Genomic DNA, 9,848 nt, shown 5'->3' with positions numbered 1-9,848 from the left:
CGCATTTGACCCCCCCAAGGAGGGGACCTTGGAGCCACGTCAGCCACGGAGACATGCTTGGGAGAAAGCGCCGGGGCTCCTGCGGTGCTCCCCGTGGTCTAGATGCGGACCCACCATCCCCAGACTGCGGTCACCAGGAGAATGCCTGCCGTGGCCTCAGGGGCCGTGGGCTCTGGGGGCGGCATGGACAGCAGGGGAGGGGGGCACCGGGGATGGTTCACTTCCTCCCCACGGCCCCCTCTCCACAGGTCCTTCCCCGGCGGCTGGTAACCAGAGAGGGAGGGAAGGGAGGGGGCAGCCCCACGCAGCGGGTCCGGGGTCTGGGATGGACGTGGCCCTCACATGGTACGGCCACTGCCTATGCGAGTGCTCCGAGGGCCCCATCCGTAGAGACGGCAGGTAGAGTCGAGGTTGCCGGGGGGCATGTTGGGGGCCGGCAAGATCACTCGTGCTCAGGCAAGGGGGGTCCTGTGGGGGCCACGGGGACGGTCCACTGCTCGTGACATAGCCTCGCGGCTCGACCACGGGGCCGTGTCCTGGAAGTGGGCCAGCAAGCACTCTGCAGGGGGATAGATACTGGTCCCGCGGGCTTCGGTCCTGAACTCTCAGCCCAGATGGTCTGACCCGGGGTGGGGGGCGGGGAGAGCACTCTGTGCGTTTCGACGGCCGTTCACGTCAGATGGCGTCACCGTCACACGGGCCCCGATCTGGGCCTTGGGTGTGAGGACAGGACGCCTGTCTCACTGTTCTCACCTGTGGCCTGGGATGACCTTGCGACCCCACAGGTTCGGGGTGGGGCGAGAGGGATGCAGGCAGGTCCCAGCGGGGACCCGGGCGTCACCTTCCCACTGGACAGCAGCTACTGCTACGGCCGGGATTTCGGTGAGGCTGCAGGGCCCCCTGGGGTCAGGGCTGGACGCGGCCCCAGGCTTTGGCTCCAGGGCTGTTTCTTGCACCTTTGCAGGAGCAGTGTGTGTGTGTGTGTGTGTGTGTGTGTGTGATGTAGTATGTGTGGATATGTATGGGAAGTGTGTGTAGTATGTGTGTAACGGGCATCCGTGTGTGTGTGGTATATGTGGTGTGTGCATGTGTGTGTGATGTGGGGTGTGTATGTGGGGTGTGTGTCGTGTGTGTGTGGTGTGCATGTGATGTGTGTGCACGTGCGTGTGCAGGGCCGGGTGCCGGGGGCTGGGCTGCCCTGGGCTCCGGCACTGGCCCCTCACCCGCCGTCCTCTCGCGATGCTCTGGCCCCTTCACAAGGTTGTGTGGTGCCGCCCGGTTGTGTGGCGGCACTGCCTCCGTGAGACACTTCCCACACTGGTCAGTGGGGCAGGCGCTCCGGACAGCGCTCGACGCCTCTCAGCAGCCGCACGCGCCGTTCACAGGGTGGGGCCGCAGCAAGTCCTTTTAAAGCTACGGATTCCTTTGTGTTGAATCGTGGTCAGATACACATAACATAAGATGGATCATTCGAGATGTTTTCAGGTGGCGTTTAAGCTGTGGTCACGGCTGGTATGACCTCTGCTGTTGTCCCGTTGGCCAAAGCGAATTGCAAGAGCAGCCCAGGACCCCCCTCCCCGGCCCCCACCCCTCGGCGGAGCAGTGCAACAGTCCTGGGGCTCTTGTGCCACTGGCAGGCGGGGCTGGGGGGCCAGCTGTCAGGGGCTGCCTGCGCCCGGGGCCTGAGGGCCACCACGGAGGAGGTGTGGCACCGGGTGGCCTCCCGGTGTTGCCTTGCACAGCGAAGATGCCTGCTGGGGCGGGACCGCAGGGGCCCTGTTGCGTGGCAGGTGGAGGCCAGGCGCGTGGATGCGGGCGCTTCAGCCGGTGGCTGGAGGCGGGGACCCCGCTCCCCGTCCTGGCGAATAGGGGCCCGGACAGGCCTGGGGCTTGGAAGGGCGCCGCAGCCTGTTTGGAGCAGGAAGTTCACAAGCCTCGTAACACGGCCTTCTTGGTGCTGCTGCTGCTGCTTAAATTACCCAAGTGCAGTCGGCAAACGTCCATGTCGGCTTCAGGAGCCCGACGGAGCGATCTGACACGCACCCCGTTATCTCGGTATCACAGCTCTGTTCCCCACGCTGTACTTTTCTTCCCCGTGGCTCACTTATTTTGTAACTGGAAGGTTCTGCCTCTTCACCCTCACCACCATTTCATCTGCCCCCCAACCCCTCCCCGCTGGGAACCAGCAGTTTGTTCTCTGTATTCATGAGTCTGTTTCGGTGTTTGCTTCCTTCTTTAGTTTTCTGGGTTTCATATCTAAACGAAATCATATGGTGTTTGTCTTTCTCTGACTGACTTTTGTTTAGCGTAAGAAACTAGTTCCATCCACGTCATTGCAAATGGCAAGATTTCATTCTTCTAGATGGCTGTGTGATATTCCATTGTGTGTATGGACACATTGTGTGTATATATATATGTACCACATCACTTCACGCACATTTCAGCTATTTCCATAATTTGGTTATAGAGATGCTGCTGCTATAAACACAGGGGTGCTCATACCTTTTCAAATTAGTGTTTTCATTTTCTTTGGGTAAAAATCCAGTAGTGGAATTGCTGGATTGTAGGGTAGTTCTATTTTAAAAAATGTTTATTTATTTTGAGAGAGAGAGAGAGCGAGCGAGCATAGGCAGGGGAGGAGCAGAGAGAGGGAGAGAGAATCCCAAGCAGGCTCTGCACTGTCAGCACAGAGCCCAACACGGGACTCGATCCCACAACCCTGAGATCGTGACCCAGGCTGAAATCGAGAGCCGGATGCTTAGCCAACTGAAACACCCAGGCTTCCCTCTTTTTTTCAATGTTTATTTATTTTTGAGAGGGAGAGGGTGCCAGCGGGGAGGGACACAGCGGGGACAGAGGACCCACGTGGGCTCTGTGCTGACAGCAAGCCCAGTGCGGGGCTCGAACCCACGAACCGTGAGACCATGACCTGAGCTGAAGTCAGACTCTCAACTGACTGAGCCCCCAGGTGCCCCAAGGTGCCCCTATTTTTAATTTCTGAGGAATCTGCACACTGTCCTTCAAAGTGCCTGCACCACTGCCTTCACGCCAACAGCGCGTGTTCCCCTTTCTCTGCACCCTCACAACGCCTGTTATTTCATGCACATGTGAGCCATTGATGGTGTGAGGTGGTATCTCACTGGGGTTCGCTGTGCATCCCTGACGATGAGTGACGTTGAGCATCTTTCCCTGTGTCGCTTGGCCGTCTGGCTGTCTTCCTTGGAAGAGTGTCGACTCAGCCCGTGTTTTCCTGAGTAATGACGGTCAAAGCCAAGCCCAAGAGTGCAGGCATGTGCCGGGTGAGCAGAGGAGACGGGCACAAGGCACCCAGTGAGCAGCTCTTCCCTGGTCAGGGTGGTCAGGGGGTCAGGGTGGGGGGTGAGGGTGCCTCCGTGGAGGTGAGGGTCCTACCTCGCGGGGAGGCCCCACGTTCCTGGTCCACACTCACATCTTACGGATTCAAGGCCGACCTTCGTCAGGGCAAGAGTGTGCTTGAGACCACAGCATTGCCATGACGCAGCCCATTGGATTGGATGTGGGTTGGCCATAAGAGGGGCCTCATTCTCAGCCCTCCACCCGCCATCTAATTAGCGGGATGTTGGCTGTAGATTGTCCGGTGTTGGGGTGGCCCACACCTGTAGACAGTGGTACGAGCCGGCGGTTGCTGGATCCCCAGGAGGGAGCTTCCGCTCCACGCTGGGAGCCCCCAGCGGGGGGGGGCGGGCAGCAGGCCGGCGCTGTGTGTGCTCAGGTCTCGTGGCAGCGACAGCAGGGATGCTTCCCACTAGCCTCTCATTTCATGCGCAAGACGACTTTGCACCAGGAATTCGGATCCCATGTTGCTCCAGAGCTCAGACACACCAAGGTCACAAGCTGCGGGGCTGGGAGTCAGCAGGGATCCGGCCACTGCAGGAGGGGCCGCAGAAGGAGCCAGGAGCGTGCATGTCCCCAGGAGGGCGGGTCAGAGATGGGTCGGGCCTGTATCCCAAGTAGGCATCCTGTTGATGTTCTGGGAATGAACCTGACCTGCTGCCACTGGGTCCTGACACTCCCAGGCTGTGTGACCTCAGGAAAGCTACTTAGCCTCTCTGTCTTCAGTTTCCTCCCCTGGAGATAGGACGACATTCCGTGCCTCATAGTGTTATTAGAACAATGTGGCATGTGGGGGACATGCAGCAGGTGGTGGCCGTTGTCACCCCATCATCAACCCTGTGACCACGGTGTCCCCGTTCTGACTCTGTGACTGCGATGTCCCTGTTCTGACCCTGTGATCGTGGTGTCCCGGTTCCAACCCTGTGATCATGGTGTCCTTGTCCTGACTCACCGGGTCAGCAGGTGCTGAGACTCTCTCGGTGGATGACGATCCCCAGACAGACAGCGGGATCAGACTGTTGTGACTTTTGACCTTGTTTCCCTTTCCCTTGAGGTTCCAAGGTCCCCTTAGATCCTGCTCCCCAAAGGTGGCAGTGCCCGCCGAGCCCCAGCAGAGGTGGGTGTCACAGAGCCGGCTGCTCCCCGACCCCGCCAGCCAGCATCTCCGCGTGAGCCCGCTCCTGCTTTCACGGACGGTGTGCCGGTGACGGCTCTCCCGCGCTGGCGTCCTGGGGTTTGTAAGGCGCAGATGAACTTGGAATACCTTCCAGTGTTACATAAGTAATACGTGTTTATGGCACAAAATAAAAACGAGAGAGAGAAGGCGTATGTATGGGCTGTGTGGGGGGCCGACACCCCCAGATGCATACGTTATGTCTTGTATTCAACGCGTGCTGAACATGACAGTGTTTGGAGGTGGGGTCTTTAAAGAGGCCACTAGTGTCCGTACAAGAAGAGATGACACACAGGGCACGACCGCGGGAGGACACAGGGAGAGGTGGCGTGCAGGCCCGTGGCCAGGGGCACTTACCCGTGCCTCTCTTTCCAGAAACAACTCTTGTTCTGTTACTCTGAGTACTGAGGATTTTAGAATATTTTATTCCCCATCAGATCACGTGAGGATCTGTGTCTATGCCTGAGCACGTAGTGCCCCCAGCCCCCCACAAGCCATGGAGGCCCTGCTCCCCTGCACACTAACACCCTGGGTCGTTTCTTCTGGAAGTGTTTCCTGGAGCCCACCACTAGCAGTACTGGGTGCCTCCGTTTCTTGCTTTTCTGGAACTAGATGCACAGTAGGTCTGCGAGCTGGGTGCGGGCTCTCCTATGTGCCTTAGAAATACCAGATCTGAACAGGTGAACTGTAGAAACGGTATTTATCCTGATGCGGGGCTCAAACTCGTAAACTGCAAGATCATGACCTGGGCTGAAGTCGGACGCCCAGCGGACTGAGCCCCCGGGGGGGCCCATATTCACTTATTTTGAATTCTAGAGACAATTTGAAAGCATTCTGTGCAAAGAAAAACAGTGAAGTGTGCGTGTGTCTGGGTGGGGGTGCGGTGAGAGGGAGGGAGGGCTTCCACTGCGAGGTCACGCTTACCGTGAGATTCCTGCCAGCCCACCCTGTGCGCAGAGCCTGCCAGGGCAGTGCTCCCACCTTCATGAGGAGCCTGGACCACTTTCCTGATTCGGCGACCCGGGGGCACGCTCGACGCCCGCCGTTGCCTGCAGACTTGGGTGCGGCCCCCGGGGGGCGCCCTGGTCAGGCCCCATTTCTAAGGGGCAGGCCGAGGTCTCCTGCAGGTACCTGGGTCAGGGGGGGCCTCCAGGAGAACTCAGGGCGTGGGGTTAGGGCACAAGGGCTCGAGGGGTGTCGTAATGCCTGCAAGGGATGGCAAGGACAGGACTGGGCAGCTGGGGTCTCAGACCTCACAGCAGCTGACCGAGGCTTGGAGCCAAGATTGCCTGTCAGGGGCGTGTGGCCATGAACGTTTGTGCTGCGGGTACCACGCCCGCTCCGCCGCCTGGGGCTGCGCAGGGAGGGTTTCAGGCTGCGCCTCACTGGCTGGTTCCGAGCTCCCCGTCTGCAAGCCCTGGCCCGCCCTTTGGCCCAGTGCCCTCCCTCCTTGCCTGGCACCCCTGACTCTACCCAGCGACTTGTGTAAGGATGCCGGCGACAGCCCGCGGCTGTCAGCTGGGTGGCTCTCGTCAGAGCAGGCCCTGTGCTCAGGTCACAGGTCCTCAGTGCCCACAGCTCGGCCACCACATCTGGAAGTTACTGTCATCCCTACGTGGCAGACGGGGGGCACCACCCTCAGAGCCGGTGTGAGCCTGAACCACAGCAGGGCTTCACCCCTGCACAGAGGGCTGTCCCATGGGCCGGATGTTTGCCCAAGGTCTGTCCTTGGCTAAGCACTGGCTTCACCTGCTCTTGTGACCTTGACTTTGACCTCCAGGCTGATCAGGCCGGGCTTCTGTCTGGTGCCCCCACTTGTATTCTCTACTGACATTTGACATCTGACGGATGGATGTCAAGCATCTTGTCTGACTCAGGACATGCACGCCGGACACAGTTCAACAGCCACCTCGGAGCCGGTGCTCAGCGCCTCCCAGGACTTCTGGTCTCTCTGCCGTGAACAGTCCTTTGTAGGGATTTTGCCCCTGTAGAAGCCCTGTTTTTAAAGTCTATTTGTTTTTGACAGAGAGAGAGGGTGTGTGAGTGGGGGAGAAGCAGAGAGAGAGAGAGAGGGAGACAGAGAATCGCAAGCAGGCGCTGAGCTGTCAGCACAGAGCCCGACGCAGGGCTTGAACCCATGACCTGTGAGATCATGACCTGAGCTGAAATCAAGTGTCAGACGCTTAACCGTCTGAGCGCCCCAGGCGCCCCTGCCTTAGGCTTTTAAAAACACCTGAATTGGCTCCACAGCCTGGTCCTTTTGGCACATCTTGGGATCAGGGAGGTCTGGGGTGGGGACCTCTTTGTTTCACAGGAAAGGGAACTAAGACCCAAGTGGACCACGTCCTTGTCCAAGGTCACAGGCTAGCTCTGAGCCTTGGCTGTCAGCTCCCCGGGCAGTGGCAACAGCCTGACGCTCGGGTCCAGGAAGCTGCCTCCATCTGGACCCACGTGGAGCCCACGCTGCGTCCCTGCACTTGCGCGGGCCTTGGGCAGGGCCTGACGCCGACCAGAGAGGCCCTGCCGACTGGAGAGACTGCTTCTAGGCTCGGAGGAGGCAGCTGTCTGGATCAGCTCCTGGGCTCTCGTTTTCTCGCCTGTGAAGTGGGATCAAGCAAGTTGGTTCTGAGATTTAGAGCAAATACTGAGTGGGAGACCCTCTCCCAGGACGTGCCTCACACGTGGTAGGTACTCAAATGCCACTTCCTTCTTTTCATTCCTCCAGGAAGCCCCTCTTTTGGCACATTTGTGCCAATCTACTCCTCTAGGTAAGTCTCCTCCTTTCTTTCCCATTTGAGCTCAGACGGCTGGGGACCCGAGTGTGTCCCCAGCACAGAAACCATTGTTTCTGGGGTCCGGAGGAGCCTGGGCGCTGAGGCGGGGTCAAGGTCTGGAGCCGGGCTGCCAGGTCCCCACGGGGGAGACACAGAGCCTCGCTGTGCCCCAGTCTCTGCAAAGGTAAAATAGGTGCCAGTAATCTCCAGCTCAGTCTTCGCTTTGTTTCGCGAAGTAGGTGAAATAATGCACAGGGATAGGAAAAGCAGTACATTCTAGGGGTGACACGTTGCCCCTCGCTCGGAGCACGTGCTCGGGAAGCAGTTAGGGGCTGGTTGGCTGACTTCCAAGTTATGTTTAAATGTCTACTCTGCTCCACTGACTTGTTCCAGATGCAAGTTCCTCATAGCTGAGGTCTGAAAGATCACAGATTCTATCTGGATACAGATTATATTGATGATGCTTTATTCTGTTGAGACAAAAACAGTATCTTTGAGCTGATCTAAAAGTTCAACATAACTGTTAAGTGGCCATCAAGTGTCTAAAACAGGAAGTATATTTTAATTAGTTTTTTAAAAAGTATTTATAGGGGCACCTGGGTGGCTCAGTCGGTTGAGCCTCCGACTTCGGCTCAGGTCATGATCTCATGGTTCGTGGGTTCGAGCCCCGCATCCGGCTCTGTGCTGACAGCTCAGAACCTGGAGCTGCTTCGGATTCTGCGTCTCCCTCTCTCTCTGTCCCTCCCCTGCTCATGCTCTGTCTCTGTTTCTCAATAATAAATATAACAAAAAAAATTTTTTTTAAGTATTTATAAAATGTGTGTATATGATTAAAGATTACTACCCATCAACAATAAAGTTTACTTAATCCCTGCGCAGCAGGTAAAAGTCCCCTGTTTACCCTTCCAGGAGGATTCTGGATGTATACATATGCATATGTCCAGTTTTCTGGATATATTGCTTTCTAATACAGGAAATGGATCATTGTAAACGCATTACCCTGAAATTTCACTCCCATTAAAAATTTTTTTGTTGTTGTTTATTTATTTCAAGAGAGGTGAGCAGGGGAGGGAGACAGAGAGAGAGAGACAGAATCTCAAGCAGGCTCTGGGCTGCCAGCAGAGTCCCCCACAGAGGGCTGGATCCCATGATTCTGGGATCAGGACCTGAGCCAGGATCAAGAGTCAGATCCTTAAGAGACTGAGCCACCCATGCGCCCCATCACTCTCTCTTAACTGTACAAATCTTGGAAATTCTGTAATATTAGCATATATAGAATTACCATGTTAATTTTTTAATGTTCTAAATTGAGAATATTAAATGAACATGCCGGAGTATATTTAACCAGGTGTCTCTGAGTTGTTTCCAGACTTCTCTGATTCTGTGCGGTATGTCAGAACATGCTGGTATGCACATCTGGGAATTTACCCGTGGGACCAGACGGCAAACTGGACGGGGTGGTTTGGGCTCCAAGGTTTTACAAGTATTACATTTCCACCAACACTGCAAACCAGAACTTCTTCTTCGAGGCTAAGGGAGTTGTGAGTAGAACAGGTGCACGCATGTTTATTTTATTTTAGTCCAAGTATTTTCTGAAATAATTGGAAGGAGGTTTAAAATAAGGCACAGCTGACCGTGACAGCGCTTGGTATTTTAAATAGTTTTCCAGTGAAACTGGTCCGAGTTAAGGAGGGCCCGCTGGACCTGAGGACCTGAACTGGGGGCAGGTCACGAGACCATCAAGCAGAGAAAGCGAGCGGAGCCGACCCGCCCCCACCCGCGGCAGCGCCCCCCTGGGCGTGTCCAGGCTCAGCCCCCGCAGCTGCTGCGTGGAGGGCTCGGTGCCCTGGAGACGCAGGGCAGAGCGGGCAGTGACCCGGGCCTGGAGGTGTGGCCATCTCGGCGGGTCACAGCCACGCGCCCCCATCCAGTTCCGGGAAGCTTCCTCCCGGGTCAAATGCGGATACAGTGTTGCCAGCCTGGTGCCAACTATGAATAAGTCAAAGGGCGCCTCACGTGGGTCTGAAATGTATCCCCGCGCGCAGCCCGAGCCCAGGCTCCCAGGATGCTGCCCACGGAGACGCGGACACCCAACCCCAATGGGGCCGGCAACCCCCACATGCACCGGACCAGGGGAGGCGCTCCCGCCCGGAAACACCCCAGTGCCCGCTGGAAGGGGGAGGGGGCCCCCCCGGGGGCCCGGGGAAACTCGGGGGTCTCCTCACCTGAGCTGCGGGCTCCCTGCCCTGCACACTACTGTGGTCCCCACCCCCGCCCCTCCCTGCGTCAGTCCTGCCCCCCTGACCCACCTCACTGACCCTGCACCCCACGTGCGCCGCCGCCTCGGATTCACCAGCGTCCGTTACCGACCTCTGGCAGGGCCCCCCTCCCCCCGCGTCCCCCACGTGTCCCCCGTCCCCCCCCGCGTCCCTCCGGCCCCCCCGCGTGTTCTTCCGAGTCCCCCCGCGTGTTCTTCTGAGTCCCCCCGCGTGCCCCCAGACCCCCCGCGTGCCCCCCCGCGTGCCCCC

This window comes from Hyaena hyaena, unplaced genomic scaffold (genome assembly GCF_003009895.1).
Source record: "Hyaena hyaena isolate Hyena2069 unplaced genomic scaffold, ASM300989v1 scaffold_254, whole genome shotgun sequence".
NCBI classification, from domain to species: domain Eukaryota; kingdom Metazoa; phylum Chordata; class Mammalia; order Carnivora; family Hyaenidae; genus Hyaena; species Hyaena hyaena.
Note: the sequence above shows the minus strand (reverse complement) of the source record.